The 19,735-nt window shown below is 34.2% G+C and overlaps 2 long non-coding RNA genes across 4 annotated transcripts in view; one reads left to right on the forward strand and one right to left on the reverse strand.

The window, feature by feature from the left end:
* LOC140611660 (uncharacterized) overlaps positions 1 to 19,735 on the reverse strand; it is a 148,658-nt gene that overhangs the window by 44,802 nt on the left and 84,121 nt on the right. For 2 of the 3 annotated variants that reach the window (XR_012012764.1, XR_012012763.1), the window contains exon 3: positions 7,543 to 7,622. The exons of the other annotated variant lie outside the window; for it this stretch is intronic. This is a non-coding gene — a long non-coding RNA (uncharacterized lncRNA). The remainder of the gene's footprint in view (positions 1 to 7,542; positions 7,623 to 19,735) is intronic. 3 annotated transcript variants of the gene reach the window in all.
* Positions 1 to 19,735, forward strand: part of LOC140611661 (uncharacterized) — a 78,572-nt gene that overhangs the window by 13,259 nt on the left and 45,578 nt on the right. The window contains exon 3 of the long non-coding RNA XR_012012766.1: positions 17,591 to 17,664. This is a non-coding gene — a long non-coding RNA (uncharacterized lncRNA). The remainder of the gene's footprint in view (positions 1 to 17,590; positions 17,665 to 19,735) is intronic.

A 19,735-nucleotide genomic window follows, 5' to 3' on the forward strand; every position in this document is an offset into this window, starting at 1 on the left:
CAACTATTTCCAGTAATCCACCTGTAACTGAGCTTCTATATTGTCCTCTATCACACATCTTCACCCTCTCACCTTGTGAACTAGATCTCATCATCTATCACAGACCATGTCTTTGCTCAACAATTTTCCCTTCGTCTTTTCTGTCAATTTTTCATCTCTACTAGAATTTTTCATAAGGGCGTAGATATGGATTTGTTTCATACATTAAAAAAAAAAAAGCAAAAACAAACAAACAAAAAAAAACAACCTTTCTTTTCTTCCCTTCCTGGACTGCTCCATTTATTTCCTTGCCTATACTCACTTTTTCCAATTTTCCTTTTCCCATTCACTCCTGAACCTTTACCAACAGGCTATCATTGCCACCACTCAACCAAAATGCCTCTTCTCAAGGCCACTGATGATTTTCAGTAGAGGAATTCTATGGTTATTTCTTAGATTTATTTTACTTGATCTACTACCATCATATGACCTCTTTGTGGTTTTGAGGAAATTGTGCTCTCTGGGTTTTCCTTCTTTCTGAAAGGATAGTTCTTTCATGCACAGTAAGTGCTTCTTCCTCCCTATCTCACACTCACAATATTTGGGCTGACCGAGGATCAGTATTTGGACTTTTTTTTCTCTTCTATTTATGCTAATTCCCTTGGTGACCTTTAAATGTCATTTATATGTTAATGCCTCCCAATTATATACCTGCAATCTTCTTTCTCCCGCCATTCAGCTCCACATATAGAGCTACCCCTCTGACATCTTCACGTGGAATGTCTAACACGCATAACTAATTTATCATATTCAAAACTGAGCTCCTGGTACATTTACCTCACTGTCTCTACACATCCTCTATCTATATATATATATTTTTTAGAAAATTTCTGTTAGTGGTAACTCTAACTGCTGAGGACCAAATCCTCCACCTAAGCCACCATTATCTTTCATCTGGATGACTGCACCAGTCTCCCAAGTGATATTTTGCTCCCCGTCCTTGTCCCTACCCCCACTGCAGTTTATTGTTAATGTACCAGAATTTTCCTGTCAAAAGTGTCACTCTGCTCAAACTTCTCTTTTACCTGAAAGACTACTAAAAGTTTTCCATCTCACCAAGAGTTGAGAGTTCCTACAATGGCCTGTATTTCCAGCCTATATCTTCTAAATGGCTTTACACTCTCATTTTTTCTGGCTTTACCTTCCTTCTCCTTATTTCTATTTTTCTATTTTTATTTACTGTACTTTATACAGAACCCGTATATATTTTTTTTACCCCAAGACTTTGTACTTGCTTTCTTCCCTGCATGCATTGTTGCCCCTGCTTATCTACATGGCTCACTCTTTCATTTCCTTTAACTTTTACTTAAAAAGCACATTGTCCATGAAATTTTCCTTAACACAGACCACACTTTTCCTTTTTATCTCTTACCCTCATCTAACATCTTACATATTTTAGATACTTATTTTAACTGTCTGGCTACCTTACCGTGATGTTAGCATCATGAAAAAAAAAAAAAAGGGTTTTGGTCTATGTTCTTTCTTTGTTCTATGTCCAATATCTAAAATAGGATGTGACACTTATTGCTCAATAATTGTTAGTTGAACGAATGAATGAATAATACATGTGTGTGTACGTGTATGTGGTAGTAAGTATGAAAATCTATCCAGGGGGAAAAATAAACACCAAATTCAGGGAAAAATAAGTACCAAATTCAAGAGACTCATCTCTTAGTCAGGATGAATCCAGGAAGGGTCAATAAATTGAAGAATACACGAGGCTTCAACAGCCTTGGTGCTTTTTTATCTCCTTAACTGAGCAGTGAATATCTGAGTGCTTGTTATATTATTATTTGCATACTTTATATCTAAAATTTATAAAATTGTTATATGAAGATAATAACTTATTAATCATATTGTAATATAATTATTAAACTTGTTGCATAAAAAACTCTATCAGCATGACATCAAGTTGGCATCCTGAAAACTAGTTTTATGATTTCTATACATATGTTGAAAGATAAATTGCTTGAAAATCTCAAGATTTAAAAGAATACTATAAAAATCCAACACAATAAATGTTAAAATTTATTTTAAATGAGTATTTCCTAAAAATATAAACCCAGAAATTTGACTCCAAAAATAAATAGAAACATTGAATAGAATCATTAATGAAAAATCTACAACCAAAATGATACTAGCTTGAGACACTTTTATATGTGAGTTTTAACCAATCTTTAAAGAGCAGACAACTTCTTATTATACAATCTGTTCCCAAAATGGATGGACAAAGAACACCTCTCAACATCTTTTATAGTATATGTATAAAATTGATTTTTAAAAAACTCTTGACAATATCAAAGTATAAAAAATTCAGTACTATTTAATATATGAGCAAAAGGGCAAGACCATAAGTGAAACATTAAACTAATGTTTTTTTGTTTTTTTTTTAATTTATTTCATGGGATGCCTGGGTGGCTCAGCGATTAAGTGTCCACCTTCAGCTCAAGGCGTGATCCTGGAGTCTTGGGATCCAGTCCCACATCGGGCTCCCCACAGGGAGCCTGCTTCTCCCTCTGCCTAGGCCTCTGCCTCTCTCTGTGTGTGTCTCATGAATAAATAAATAAAATCTTTAAAAATTTATTTCACGATAAAATAGAGTTAAATCTTAATAATGATGATTTAGTATTCACTATATAAATAGATTAAAGGAGAAAAAACATATGGAACCCTCAAGAGAGATAAGAAGAAAATTTGGGATCCCTGGGTGGCGCAGCAGTTTGGCGCCTGCCTTTGGTCCAGGGCACGATCCTGGAGACCCGGGATCAAATCCCATGTCGGGCTCCAGGTGCATGGAGCCTGCTTCTCCCTCTGTCTCTCTCTCTCTCTGAGGCTATCATAAATAAATAAAAATTGAAAAAAAAAAAAAAAAGAAAATTTGGGGTTCCTGGGTAGTTCAGTTGGTTAAGTGACCAAGTCTTGATTTTGTCTCAAGTCCTATTCTCAGGGTCATGAGATGGTGCCCTGAGTCTGGCTCTATGCTCATTGGGGAGTCGGCTTGTCCCTTTACCCCTTCCCCTGCATGTGCTCTCTCTCTCTCTCTCTCTCTCTCTCACTCTCAAATAAATAAATCTTTTAAAAAGAAGAAATAATAATATTGGACATTTATGATAAAAATGTAAAATTTGTAATAGAAAGATCTCCTTAATTTGTTATAAGGAATTTATCCACAACTTCCAGCAAACCTTTGAAAAATAAAATAATAGCAGTATCTCCTTTAAAAACAGGTGCAAAACAAGACTTTTTTTTTTTTCTCTCTTTAAGCTTCTTTGGGTTCTAGTGAGTGTAGAGAGGACTACGAATTCAATTTTGAATAGAAGTAATCAAAGCAAGTATTGGTGCCATTCTCCTAATCTTAGGGTAAAAGCAAATATTCTTGTTTTGGTCCCAATCTTAACGTGAAAGTACACAGTCTTCACTATGAAGAATGATGTCAACTATAGAATTTTTGTCAATAATTTTTATTTGTTTGTGTTTCATTTTGCATAGTTTCTATTGTTTTGTCTTCAAATTGATATTTTTTTCTATTCCAAGATATGATCTTCCATTTATCTTATTATCTGTGTGTCTTTATCTCTTGATTTTTTTCTTTTTAACATATTAAAGCATATTAACATATTTTATTTTATTTTTTTTAAGATTTTATTTATTCATGAGAGATGCAGAGAGAGAGAGAGGCAGAGACATGAGCAGAGGGAGAAGCAGGCTCCATGCAGGGAGCCCGATGTGAGATTTGATCCCGGGACTCCAGGGGTCAAAGGCAGATGCTTAACCCCTGAGCCACCCAGGCATCCCCATATTAACATGTTTTAATGTTAATATGTTAACATAAAAAAAATCTTGACTCTTTAACATACAGTTAAAATATGGTTTAATGTCTTTTCCCACAAATCCTAACATCTGTATCTGCTCTCTGTTTCCAGCAGTTGCTTTTTCCTCTCATTATAGGTCATATTTTCCTTTTCCTTATCATGCCTGGTTCTATGACTAGATGCCAAATGTCTCAAATTTTATATTCAAATGGTACTATATAGTTTTGATTTTGTGTAAATATTTTGATCTTTGTTCCAGGATGAAGTTTGGTTACCTAGAAGCAGTGAATCCATTTTGGTCTTGCTTTAATGATTTTTTTTAGGTGGTTCTAGAACAGTGCTAAGTATTGGGCTAATTATTTCTCATTCCTGAGGCAAGACTCCTGAGTATTCCATTCAATGCCCCTATTAATCCTGAGACTTTCCAGTCTGGCTGGCTGGTAAGAACGGATGCTTTTCACTACCCTATGTGAGCACCAGGCACTGTCCCCTCTAATTTTTTTGATTGCTCTGCCTCCATATCCACCTGTATTTCTTTCACATGCATGAGCTGCTCTGGCCCTTTGCTGAATACTCTTGGGGAAGCTCACTGAAGTATCTGAAAATTCTCCCAGGGCATTTCCTCCCCCAGTGCTCTCTCTCTTGTAAATTATAGTCATTTAGTTCTCCCTGGGGTCTCTACTCAGCTGCTTCAACTCAGGGAGTCTTCAGAGCTCTGCACCAGGCTTGGAAATTGTCTTAAGTCAGCAAACTGGGATAGGGTTCGTCTGGTTTGCTTCTCTTTCATGTATCACTGTCTTCTGTTGTCTAATGTTCAGTGTCTTAAAAACTACGTTTTTTAAGAGAGTGAAAATACTCTGTTTGGTAGCATAATGATGGATAGATGTCATTATACAGTCATCCAAATCCATAGAATGTACAACACCAAGAGTGATCCCTAATGTAACCCATGAACGATATATAGAGTGATCCCTAATGTAACCCATGAACGATATATGACCATGATGTGTCAGTGTGGGTCCATCGATTTTAACAAATATACTAGGTTGTGGGGGGATTGATAATATGGGACACCATGATTGTGTGGGAGCAAGGGATAGATATCTCTGTACTTCTCTTTCAATTTTGTTGTCAGTCTAAAACTGCTCTAAAACATATTCTTAATTTAAAAAACAAAAGACACGCTACCAGAAAAATAAGTAAAAAAAGACAAAGGGAGAAAAGTAAATGATAAATATAAAAAGGTTTTTCAACTTTTTAAATCAAGAAGCACAAATTAAAGCAGCAAGTTCCTCCCATCACATAAAACTTTAAACACGGCCAGAGGCTGTCACACATACTACTGGTAATATATAATTTAATGCAATGTTTCTGGAAAAAAGAAAATTGGAAAATACATTTAAAAATATGCAAAAAAACCCTAGTTATTGTTTCTTTCTCTTTTTTCTGTCTATGCTTTTTGGTTGTTTCAGATGGGATTATAAATCTGTTCCTTGTTATTACATCTGCACCACAGCTTGTGTTTTATCACCTACAATTTTTAAATATACTTATTCTTTATTTTCATTTAACTTTTAAAATGCTTTCTCTCTCTTCCTTTTGTTTTTCTCATTTCTATAATATTTTTATATATCCCCCCCTTTCCAACTTGTGTTTGTTCCTTACTTTTTTTTTTTTTTTCCCTGTGGCCTCTCTTTGCCCTTATGGTTCATTTTCTCCGCAGTCCCCATGCACTATCTCTTTCCTGATACCCGACGGGTCTTATTGGATACCTTTGGTCACCTAGACATTTATTTCTTTTAAAAAAATATTGCAGATATGCACTCATATCACTTTTGTTTACATTGTTTTTGTTAATTTTGTTTTATTAATTTTATTTTCCTAAGGTTTAATTTACCTCAGGATCCTTAGCCCTGACTAGAATAAAGTGTACTAAAACTTCTTTGAAAGTAGTGCTAAATTAAAAAAAAAAAAAAAAAAAAAGAAAGAAAGAAAGAAAGAAAGAAAGAAAGAAAGAAAGAAAGAAAGTAGTGCTATATTTAGCGCTATATTTCTAGTTTAAAAAGAGATATCCCTATTAGGATAGATATTATGATAAATTTCCCAGTGGCTTTGATCAATAGTGCATGTGTTTATTTGTTTGTTTGTTTATCTTTTGACCCCCTTCGCCCATTTCTCTTACTTCCTACCTCTTGCCTCTAGCACCCACTAATCTGTTTTTTGTACTTAAGAGCTAGGGGTTTTGTTTGCCATTGGACTCCACATATAAAAGAATAATAAGGTATTTGTTTTTCCTTGTCTGACTTATTGTCTTTAGTATAACGACCTCAAGATCCATCCATGTTGTCACATGACAAGATTTTATTATTTTTAATGGCTGAATAATATCCCAGTGCGTGTATGTGTGTGATACCTACTTCAATATGATTTTCTTCTCATTTGCCTGTTGTATAATCATGACTCAGCGAGCATTTAAGATGCTTTAAGGGAAAAAATGCTCTATATAGTTGTGGACTCAGTACGTCTCTTGGAAGAGGTGAGTTCAAGATTTTCATATGTCGCTATCTTGAACTAGAACCTCTTCTCCACATATATTTCTGAGACTTTACACATTGAATTTTAGTCAATTCTTCAATGGTTGCATAATTTAAAAAATTTTCTTCACTAATATATATTAAATTACTGTTTCATCTTTGTCACTATGAATTCCTGGTGTTTTTCTGTTATTCATTCAAACATATACTTTATTTTTATCTTTTTTATTGTAATGAACTTGCATGGAGTTAGATTTTATTATATTTATTTATTTTCTGTATCTTATGTCTAAATAATGAAGGTGTACCAGAAAAAAATAGCTGGAACGTATTTTCAAACTTCATGGATTTTTCAAGCATTTACTGTCAGTGATACCTTCCTACACTTTCTAAATTGAAGGGCCACTGTCTTTGTCCTGTTGATTTTCAATGCCACAGTTAGAATTTGTTCTCTAGGTGAGCTATTTTCCTTTGTAAGAGAGTATGAGCTTGCTAGATCTGATATTCTCAGGAGGATATGCTGAAATAGCAATATTCAATCTTCTATACCTGCTCAGAGGCTCTTGCATTGCAATTAGCCCCTGTGAAGCATTCTCCCAGTTTTACTAGTTAATTCTCATTGCATCTATTCAGGTTTCCACTCAGGGTAAAACACATTAGATTAAGTGGTAATAATTTTCTGGCTTTTGCAGGAGGGAGAGGTATTTCCATAATTTATGTTTATTTTTATATTGTATTTTCACTCTCCCAGCTGCTATTCTATTGTTGCTGCTTTGGTGGTTTTGTCAACCTCACCTTTACTATGAAATTTGTGGAGATTCTTATTGCCTACTTTTTAAAAGATGTAATGAGGGCTTTGTTTTGTTTTGTTTTTCCTGTCATGTTGATTGCTTGGATTTTAGAAGGAGTTTGGGGATAAATTAAAAACAGTCAAGTTCACTACATATATAATTTTGACAAAATAAAGCAAGAATTAAAAGAGAAAAAATTTAATTTAAAAACGTCAATAACCATAGAAAGAACTGCTGTTACAGAGGAATAAATCGAACGAAGATAATGTAATATATTTTTGGGAAAATCTTGTAAAGCTACCTACTGAAAGAAATAAAAGAATGCTAAATGAGTGAAGACACAGATTGCGTTTGTGGGTAGCTAACCTCAGCGTTGTAAAGATGCCAGTTCTGGCCAAGAAAATCTATTCATTCATTGCACTTCACAGAATTTGATCAAACTCGTCCTGAAATGTATACAAAAACGAAAAAAGCCAAGATTAGCTAAAACATTGATAAAAAAGGCAAATAAAAGGAAACTTATGAACCCTTACCATAATTATGTTTTTTGTATTATTACAAAAATATATTTTATGTATTTGTTAGTAATACACAAAAGAAAATTCATGTATACTTACATGGTAAATTTATTCAAGCAAGAGTTGGATTATCATAAAACTGAAATAATGTTTGTTTTAGTGAAGTAAAGGTGAGAAAAAGGATTGTAAGAATATTCAAAAGATTTCAACTTCTGTAATATTTTAATTCTATAACAAATATTAGACTTAAATATGACAAAATGTCTACTAATTAAATCTGAGTGGTTATTCCTAGAGTGTTAGCTATATTTTCCCCTTCTCCTCCCCCTTCTTTTCCTTCTTCTTCTTCTCTCTCTCTACCATCTCTCTCTCTCTCTATCCTTATCTATCTCTCTCTCTTTTTCTTCTGCAGCAGAAAATGTGATATTTTGGGGGGAGGTGTCAAGAATATCTTAATTTTTTAAAGAATATCTTAATTATTTGAGTTTTTCTTTTCATTGGTCAGCTGGGAATGGTCCCAATTTTAAAAGAAAAAGAAAATGTTTATATTGCTCTATTTCCTTCCTCTAATTTTCTGTTTTTATTTTAGTTGGTAGTGTGGATGGAATCTGTGAAGAGAATTTATGAGGAGAATATAGCTGTTATAATAGATTCTGTTAAGTGTCCTTACAATATCCATTGTGCATAATCCCAGGGTTCAACTTTTAATTTAGGGTTTTTTGAAAAACAGTTAATTCTAGACCACCAGACACCAAAATCTATGATGAATAACCATTTTGACATTATACTTTAATCACTGTAAAGCTATTCTTAAAAGGAGGCAGAAAATAAAATATTGTCTAATCAGATTAGGGAAACATTATTTATACAGGGAAAAACTATGTGTCGGGGATTTCTGTGACCATTTTTAGGAATTGTGTTTGAGACAGAGTAATGGCAACACAAATAATAAGATGGGCAAGGGGGATCCCTGGGTGGCGCAGCGGTTTGGCGCCTGCCTTTGGCCCAGGGCGTGATCCTGGAGACCCGGGATCGAATCCTACATCAGGCTCCCAGTGCATGGAGCCTGCTTCTCCCTCTGCCTGTGTCTCTGCCTCTCTCTCTCTCTCTGTGACTATCATAAATAAATAAAAAAAAATTAAAAAAAAAAAATAAGATGGGCAAGGAATAACTATTACTCAATTGGAGTAACTGAAAAGGTGATCACTGAAGTGGAGCTTAATATTCAGTTATACTAGGATAAAATAGGTCTTTCTGAAGTGAGTGAGGTTAGTCTGTTACCAATGAAATTTAATAAAGTGGACTGCTAGAAACATTATCTTAGATGATCTGAAAGGTGTTTAAAACTGATGAACACGAAACAATAAGTGACAGTTGATCCAATTTTTCATACAGCATGTTAGAAATATCTGTGGAGACAAAAATGAAAAAGAAACGCATTAAGTATTTTCAGTGACTTCCAAAATTTTTGGTCATGTCACTGTAGGAGAGCCCTACATGGCACCTTGACAAGTTTGCACATATCCATGTAGATCACATAGGCAGAAATATGAGCCTAATAGCTAATCTGAGCCTTGGCAGGATGCTTTGTGATACCATCAGAACACGGGAAGATACAAAGACATAAAAAGAGCACCTGCAAGGCCATCCCACTCACACCCTTCACCCATTTTTGCTAGGAAGTTATCATGAAACAGTTTCTTATTACCTCCTGGGATCTGATGAGATGGGAGGGTTCCAGAACTTCATGCTCAGAATGAAGCTTCAAACCACAAAACTGTTCAGCTGCAGTCTAGAATGAGCCCCTCAGCAACAGGGTATCCCACTCCCATGTTTGAGCCATTTAGTTCCTGTGATTTCAGTGTTGAACAAAGATGGTGGGAAAACGGCTCCTTTAGCTAATCTGTTTTTCTCTATGTAACTAATAAAATATCTGAACCGAAAAGTGACTCACCATATCTTTACTAGTAAAATTAGTCAGGTCTTGGTCTGGCCTTGTTTTGTATTCCCTTGACAGAGCCAAATTAAAAATTCTCTTGGCATCATTGAAACAGGACAACAGGTCATCTTCCCAGCATTGAATCAATCAAGTTGTTTAGTCTCATTTCATGGATCCTCACATTCTAGCCCTGTAACCAATCTCCTGCCCACCACAAACACACACACACACACACACACACACCTATAAAACAGTCCCTGAAAATTCCTTGACATCTGAGCTCTTATCCTCCCATTTAAGTGCATTATCTTGTCCAGAAATATGGCTCTGTTGAGTGTCACCTCTACTAAGAATTGGAATAGTGCCCTTAAGATAGAATCCTTGCATCTAAGTCTCAATATTTATGTCAAATAGCTCTGACTATGCCTACTTAACCATAAGAAACACTTCACACACCTGTTAGACTACATGATGTCTAGTTTTAATTAATTTAATTTCTATTTTTATTGCTATATTCTCATGCACATAATAGGATTATGTACAGTAATTCTATTTTACAGGGTTGAAGTTATAATCTTTGATTGACTAAAAGAAACATAGACTAGTGTGACATAACATAGCACACAAGGAGAATTTAAACCATCATGTGGTGAAAACTTGCCAGTATTTTAGAAAGCTGCTGTCCTATTTTCAGTCTTTTGAATTAAAGTGAGAAAGAATGACACTATCGAAAGGAGTTTATATGGTACCTCCAATGTCTTGGAGTATTGTACTGAATAAGGAGTAGAAGGTATATCTAATACCTTCATAAATATAAAGAACTAGGGGCATCTGGGTGGCTCAGTCAATTAAGCATCAGACTCTTGATTTCAGCCCAGGCCATGATCTCAGGGTCATGAGATTGAGCTCTGCATAGGAATTGGCTCAGGGCTGCTCTCTCTCTCTCTCCCTTTGCCCCTACTCTTCTGCTTGCACATACGCCCTCTCCCCGCCCCCCATCCTGCTCTCCCTTTGCCCCTACTCCTTGCTTGCACATGTGCGTGCACTCTCTCTATATAGATTAAAAAAAGGGAAAGAACTAGTATTAATATTTGTCTATAGATAGGGAAACTGGGAAAATGGGAAATAGCTATGGTAGGAAAGCCAACCTCTTACTTAACATCTTCTATGACTATGTATTACCTATTCAATTTATAAAGTGTCAAGTATGTTTATCAACATGCATGACAGGGCTGAATGGAATAAATTTTAGCTGGGAAATGAGCATGAAATTCTATTGAAAAATAGAAGATTTATCGGAGACAATAAGCTCAGTTTGTGCAAATTATTAAAAATGACTACTAAAACCAACAAATAGAATGGTCCAACTCCGTTGGTTTGCAACCCCAGGAATTTCCCAGGTGAAATTTGAAACTGGTCTCCATAAGTGGAAAGCAAAGAGAGACTGAAGAGACATACCACTCCAGATTGGGAGGGAGCAGGTTTAATAAGCATAGGAATTTACATACTAGGCTTTTCTTCATTGGATGAAGACAATGAAATCTCTGCATCCACCAACCAGAACCTTAAAGGTTTAACAAGGGGTTTAGTCATCTGTATGGTCCAAGTGGTCCCTACACCACCTTATCCTCTTAAAGTTGCATTTTGGAAACAGCTGCTATTGGGGAAACTGGTCTAAACATATATTCCAAGACAGGGAAGAGGGTATGATCCTCTGATTGCTTGGATCCAGCTTGTGGATCAACCAGCAATCACATCCTCTCAATGACCCTCTCTATTGCTCAGATAGAAAGACCGGTGCCAATTTTAACATATCTAGAGTCATTTTATCAAGAAAAATGGCTATTTTCCACTTCTGGAAATTTTCATGTATATCTGCGTGTCAGCTTTCAAAGCTATATATTCAAAAGCTAATTGGAAAGATATATAACCAGTGATAAAAACAAAAAAAAAAGGTAGATAAACCTTAAAGAAAATGATATATAAAAAGAGTATAAAACTTTAGAAATTCCTATATATAATTTCTGTAATTTTAAAAATATGAATCCTTATTTGTTAAGTTTGATAGCAATTCATAATACAAGGGCAAAGGGAGCATATTAAGTCACTTTGTCTACAAAAAGTAGTGGAAATATTTATAAAAGGAAGAAAGTAAACTCAAGAATTGAGCATGTCTTAAAATTCTAACTATGTTGTACCTACATATATCTGATTACACATTTAATTTTAGTCTCTGTGTTTTTATCATTATTTTATAAATCTGAATTTAGTGCATTCAGAGCATACTAAACCTATAGGTACACAAATATTGCAAAATGATATTGTTATTTATGTATTTCCTTTGATAAAATTATGCATTTCTTTACAGTTGTAAATTAGAGATTTTAGTTTTTTTATTTTTAATTAATTTATTTGTTTTTGCTTTAGTTGCCATTACTTTTACCCATTCAGCCTCACTATGTCTCATATTTTTCTTCTTGAACCAGACAGAGTTCTGTCTATAAAGATAAAAGAACTTTTTTTTTTTCATTTTCTTTGCTTTGGAAATTAAGTCATCCTGACATTTAGCAGTCTGCTTAAATAATATTGACAGTACTTTAAGAAACAAGTGCCATTATATTGTAATGTCCTAAATAAAGTTGCATGGCCAGTTGAGTTTCAACTCAAGGAGGAGAAAAGGACACATTGTCTTGATCGGATGAGTCTAAGAGACACACCTGCTGGCTACATTTGAATAGCTACTCTAGGAAATTTATATCAGAATCGGTAGGTGTTTTTTAAAGTACAATCAGGAAAAAGAAAAAAAAATATGGCAAAAATATCTTAGGACATTTCCAGACTACAATTCATTCAAATATTTTTTATTTTAACAAGTTCACGGAAAGACGAATAAGCATATGCACTATATAAAAATGCCTTTTTAAAAATAGATTTATTTATTTATTCATGAGAGACACAGAAAGAGGCAGAGACAGGCAGAGGGAGAAGCAGGCTCCATGCAGGGATCCTGATGTGGGACTCGATCCAGGGATCCCAGAATCATGCCCTGAGCCAAAGACAGATGCTCAACCCCTGAGCCACCCAGGCGTCCCAGAAAAATGCTTTAGTAGTGCTCCTTGGTGATGTCTGTCCTTCTTTTATATAATAACAACCTGGGACACCTGAACAGCTCATTTGGTTAAGCATTGCCTTGGGCTCAGGTCATGATCTCAGGGTCCAGGGATCCAGCCCTCATTGGGCTTTCTGCTCAGCACGGAGTCTGCTTCTCCCTCTCTCTCTGCCCCTCCTCTACCTACTTGTGCTCCCTTTCTCTCTCAAATAAATTAAATCTTAAATAAATAAATAAATAAATAAATAGTAACAATTGGACAGTAAAGTCATATATAATATAGAATAATCAAAATAAGAGTAAAAAGTGATTATATAACTAACATAATATTTAGCTGGATACTCATGATTTTTTAATAAGTCAAAAATAATGCCAAATAATAGAATGTTTTATAAAATGCTATTTTTGGATATTAAAATTTTAAATTATAAAGCTGTCACATTTTTATATACACTGTGTCTTAAGCTCTTTCCTTTTTTGCCATTCAACTTTGTTCATATATTTATTCATATAAATGTACCAAAAATGCTAACAATGATCATTATGCCTTCTTTTTGCTTCAGCCAACATTTCCAAGGATATCAAGAAGTGGGCATAATTTAATAATTCTCTCTTTGTGCCACCTACTGCTTTATACATACATTCCTCTGAAAAATCCATATAGACAGAAAATTCAATCTCAAAGAATCGAATAAAGAATTAAAGTAATTGAATAAAAAAAGCAATGCCTGATACATGGGATTGAAAGTCTGAAAAGGATTTAGCCACTTGAAAAGTCTTTCTCTTTTTATATGAGTTCTATAAAAATAGCCAGTGATTATAGTTTTAGAAATTGTTTATTCCTTCGACCAGCTGTGTAAAAGATAAAAGACAGACTCAATCTCTTCCAACAGATTTCTTTTGGTTCCAACTTGTGGCTTATCTGGCCTTGTCGTCTAAGTCTTTCTCCTATTGGCACTGTTGCTGCGTTGCTTTTTCTATCTCTTTCCTTTGGAAATGAATTGCTACATCAGTGACCTTTATTTTGTTTTAAGAAATGATGTCATTTTTATGTGTGAGAGTCAGAAGGACTAAAGACATCTTCCTGAAACCTTAGTTACTTTCTTGAATTAATAGCAGCAGAAGTCTTACCGGGGCTTCATCTCACAACCCTGAGGTCAGGACCTCGACCAAACCCAAGAGTCAGCCACTTAACTGCGCCACCCAGGGACCACCAGATTATCCTTAAATTAAAACAAATATTGTATTATATTTATTTCCTCTAAAGAACTTCCTGAAAACCAAACTGACTAGAAACACAATCAATTATTTTCATTTCCCAATGCGAAAATTGAGATTCAGAGAGGGTAAATGGTTTTCCCAAGGACATAAGAGTTATTTATTTTTTGTTTATTTTTGTTTGTTTATAATCTTGCCCATGCTGGCCCTCTACATATATAGATATTTAATATGGCTTTTAAAAGATGTTTTCTATTTATTAAAGAATAAATATGTCATACTTACCTGGCAGGGGAGATACCATGATCACGAAGAATAAATATGTCAGATTAAACTTAAGATCAGTGTTAAATTTTAATAACTATTCCATATTTCCAACTCAATTCTTCTCTATTACTTGTTTTCTTATAAATATCTAATTACTATCTACTGACATCTGTTCTTTCAGTCCCTTGGATATTAATATCAAATCTATTCTTATTGTACAATGCAAAGATATCATGGTATGTATTCCCAATATAATTATATTTATAGGTTTATATGTGTGACAGGATAGTCCTATACAAATACATTTATACATTTATACATTGTGAAACATATTCTTAAATTTTAATTGATTAAATAAACATAAAAAAATATACACCTAAATGATTATTGTGATTATCCCAATTGTTTCTGTATTTATAATTTGACCTAGATATAAATTATTTAGTAATATATGAGACAGGACAAAATAATTGATAATATACGAATAAAATAAAGTGAACGAAATGCAGCCAAGAACTTGTCTGAACCTTATCATTACTGTGTTGAAAGAGGAGATATAAAAAACTATTTGAATGCACAATTACCAACATTCAACTTTCTATCCTTTCACTATCTTAGCTTATGTAATAACTCTGCCTTTACATCAATACTATCTACGTATGTCTCATTTCTTTTAATCTCACCACTCTCTTTCTGCTTTTCCTTACTACCGGCTAAATGTGGCTACATCTCTCTCTGATTTTAATCTTAGCCCAGACTGGAGGGCATATTAGAGAAAATTATTTAATTTGTATCCTGAATCTGTAGGGTCTTCATCTTCATCTGGAACTTGAGCACTTTTTAGCATTAGTTCCTTTTTGCATATCTGATGCTTTACATTTCTGTAGTTGTTAATGTCAAAGACTCACCACTTTCTTTAAAACTTCTCTCTCCCTTGTTCTTACTCATTTCTCTCTTTGTTGAAAATCTTGTCTACAGCTTCACGGGGAAAATGGAGTCCATTATACATCAACTTTAACTTAACCCATCCATTTGGCAAATATGTATGGAGCTCCTCTGTGTTTTGGATATAGCAATGGAAAACTATTGTTCTGGGCCCTTAGTATTAATGAGGAAGACTGACATGCAGACTCCTAGCTGTTCCTCACTACCTCCTTTTTCCATTATCATTGAGTTTAACTGGTGCATGGCCATTTAATGGTGTTTATAGATGCAGGGTGCCATAACTGGTATTATACATTTTATTTCATTTTTACTTTCGGATGTTTTACATAATTAATCTATATTAATTGTATAACTCATAAAAGTACTGAGAAACAGAAACTAATGGCTAATTTGTAAAGCTTAATAGGTGCCAAACACTATGCTAAGTGCTGCATGAGGATTATTTTGTTTTAATAATATGTTCTGGTCACATACTTATGAGAGCTTGGTGATCACTAGGTCTGTAAATGCAAGTGCAAAGTTGAGGTTTACAGGGGGTTAAGTACTTAGCTCAAGGTCAAACATCCAGTGAAGATATCTTCATATGGACCTGCAATATAAATATGGGAAAATCTGGCCATGAGACACATATAATTAATCTGACAAGAATTTCTCAGTATCATAGAATTTCTTTTTTTTTTTATCATAGAATTTCTAAACTAGAAATGTATCCTTGGCTGTATCTACTAAAATGTTTTTATTTTTACTTATTTTTATTTTTTATTTTTGTATCTACTAAAATGTTAATTATGAACAGCCTCTCCCACTTTCATGTCAATCAAAGGCATTTAACATTTAGATCAAAACTTCGACGTGTCCTAAGAGACTCAACAAGATCTGGTCACTATTTACTCTGAGCAACCTCTTATTGAACCATTATCTCCTAGACTCCAGTCCCATGGGGTTTTTGTTATGTTTGTTCAATGAATGCAATGTGATCTCTTCTATGGCAAGTCTTTTTGAATGTGATATCCTTTCTGCTAGAAAGATCTTTACAACTTTGTGTCCCTATCTATTATATACTGTTAAATCAATTGGCATGATTGTAAGATAATGTATTTTAATTAAACTTTTCATTTTAAGATAATTGTAGAATCTGTGCAGTTCTTTGTTGTTGTTTTTTTTTTTTTTAAGATTTTATCTATTTATTTGAGAGCGAGAGAAATAGCGAGAGAGAGTATGAGCAAGTGGGGCACAGGGGTAGGGAGAAGCAGATTCTCCACTCATCAGGGAGTCCCTCCTTGGAGCTCAATCCCAGCCTCCCCAGGTATCATGACCTGAGCCCAAGGCAGATGCTTAACCAATTGAGTCACCCAGGTGACCCTCCCAAGCAGATCTAAGAGATAATAAATGCAGAGATATCCTCTCAACACTTCACCTATTTTCCTGCATTGATAACATTTTGTGTAATTACAATATACTATCACAACCAGAAAATCAACATTGATACAATCCACCAACATTATTTGGTTTTCACTGGTTTTATATGTATTCATTTGTGTGTGTGTATTTCTCTCCAATTTTATCATGTGTGTGGAGTCATGTGACTATAGTCGTGGACCATAGCCAATATGCGATCCATCACAAGGATCTCTCATTATACTTTTCTATAACCACAGCTACCTCTCTTCCTCCTCCCTTTATAATTCCTGCAACCACTAAATGTTCTCCATCTTTATAACATTGTAATTTGGAGGATATTACATAAATGGAATGTGAGCAAGCTTTTAATTTTTTTCTCTGTTCATTGTTTTTTGATAATACACTTTTTAATTTTTAGGGCACCTTTAGATTTACAGGAGAGTTATGACCATGGTTCAAGAAGTTCTGATATGTCTGCACCATTTCCCCTAATATTAATATCTTACATTAATACACTATAATTACTATAATTAATGAGATAATATTGATTGATACATTATCATTAAGGTAGATATTTTATTCATATTTCCTTAGTATTTACCCACATGTTACCTACCTGTTTCCTGTTCCAGGAAACAGAACAGAACATTCCGTCTGGAATACCACATTACATTTAGTTGTCAATTGTCAATTCTCCTTAGGTTCCTCTTGGCTGTGACAGTTTCTCAGAAATTCTTTTTTATAACCTTGACGGTTTTGAGGAGTACTGCTCGGGTATTTTGAAGAATGCCTCTCAATTGGATTTGTCTGATGTTTTTTTCTTATAATCAGACTGGAGTTATGAGTCTTGGTGGGAAGAACACAAGGTAAAATATCATTTCCATCATGTCTTATCAGAGGTATATGTTATTGATATGACATATCAGTGCTGATAATAATCTTAATCATTTGAGGTAGTATTTGGCAAGTTTCTCCATTGAAAAGTTGATTTGTTTATTTGTTTCCTTTTCCAAACAGTACTCTTGGGAAGTCACTGTGTGTAGCCAACCCTTAGGAAGTAGAAATTATGCTCCATATCCCTTGAGGTTGAGGTATGTATATGCATTATATGGACTTTTCTTTGGAGATTTGTCTCTTCTTCCTCACTTATTTTTTTTCAGTCATTTTCTTAATTGTTATAAACTCATGAATACTTATTTCATACTTTGTTTTATATTCCAACACTAGTTTATTTTGTTTCTTTAATTGTTCCAGCTCTGGCCAACAGGACCTCCTTTAGTTGGCTCCTGTGAACTTTTCATATACCCCCATTATTGTGTGTGTTTGTTTGCCTCCTTATTGTTGTTGTTGATTCCTTATTTGCTGACAATACAAGATATTCCAGGTTCATCTTTTATATTCACTTATTCAGCCTTAAAATTAGTCATTTATTCAATGAACCCCGGTTTCACTTTCTGGAGAATGGTATTAAAAACTAAAATCTAGGTGCTAGGTTCGCCCAGTATGGAGGTAGATTTCAATAGTTTGTTCCATCACATCGGTGAGTAGTATTTCATTAGCGTGGGGATATCATAGTTTGTTTAATTGTTCACCTGTTAAAGGACATCTGGATTATTTCCAGTTTTTTGTCTAATAAAGCTGTAGGAATACTCACATTCTCTAGAATAAATGCACAAGAGTGCAATTTCTGGGTCATATGGTTAGTGCATTTTTAGTTTTATAAGAGTCTGGTTAAATGTTCTCTGGAGTGACTGTCATTTTACATTCCATTCCCACTAGCAATTTATGAATGATCTAGTTTCTCTGTATCATTGCCAGCATTTGGTATTATTTATTTTTAAGCCATTTTGATAGATGTGTGGCGATATTTCATTTTGGTTTTACAATAATAATTATCTTATTTACTTACTGCTAAGAACTAAGGAAGGATGGAAGGAACAGTGAGAGAATGTGCTCACACAAGCGTGAGGAAGCAGGACTACTAGTGATTGCTAAGTTATATCCTGCTTTTTACAAATATTACAAGTGCACCACAAAATCAGCAATGAGTAGTTAACATCTCTTCCTTCTTCATATCTTAGGTAAAAGGCCATTTTTTTCACAGATGCTTTTCCTGATCCTGCAAGTTTGTTGGGGTCACCTACCTGTAGTACCTATGTGTTTATTTTCCTCGTACTACTAGTGACATTTTGTGATTAATTATATCACAATGTATTTAATTGATGTTTCCCTTTTCCTTATTGAACCTGAAGCTCTTAGGAGAGAGACTGTATCTCCTCTGTTTACCACACTGTCTCCAACACCTACTCCAGGTTCTAATTGTTAAATTAATACATGGACATAATCTTCACTAAATAACAATGTTTTCAATCAGGTAATTTAATGTTTTTAAAATTCTATTTTACTTATTTGCAAAATAGATTTAGATAAATCCTAAGACACTAGACTCCCAGTTACATAGAAAGGGATGATAAGCAACAAAGATATAAAGAGAAGATTTTATTTTCAAATATAATACTATTTAAAAAAAGGAATACCATTTAAAGTTATCAACGAAGTGTACCATCTTCACATATTTCCAAAAACAAGGCTAAACAATTTTTTTCCTTTTGCAAAAATTACTTCAACTCTACTTTCAACCTGGTTGAATCAGCCAAGACATCTTTGATTTAGCTGGTCTGTCTCCCCAGGAGGCTTCAGTCTCTAAGTATCCTGTGGAAGGAGGCTAGAGTTCATGCTGTTTTTACAACCATCTTAAAATTAAGACAATACTAGAAAAATAAAAAAATATATATAACACCCTGGTACCCAGTAAATATTTTGTTTGATGGAATCTGCCAATAATGAAAAACTTGTCAAACAGAATGGTTTTGAATTTTGTTAGTTATGGAACTATAGTTATGAGATATTTCACAATCACTCTTAAATACTGAGGTCAATACAAATTAATTTCAGTGTATTTATTGAAAACAGTTTCATGACACAAATTTATTGCCAAACTTATGACTAGTAGAATAAAAATTAAATTATGTGCCATGGTGCAGGATAGCCAAAGCATTAAAATCTGATGTAGTTGACTTGTCCCCGGTTGGTTTTTATAGGAAAGTAAACTAAAATCATAATAAAAGGGCATGGGTCATGATGAAAGCAGTTTTATTTATT

This window comes from Canis lupus, chromosome 20 (genome assembly GCF_048164855.1).
Source record: "Canis lupus baileyi chromosome 20, mCanLup2.hap1, whole genome shotgun sequence".
Lineage (NCBI taxonomy): Eukaryota > Metazoa > Chordata > Mammalia > Carnivora > Canidae > Canis > Canis lupus.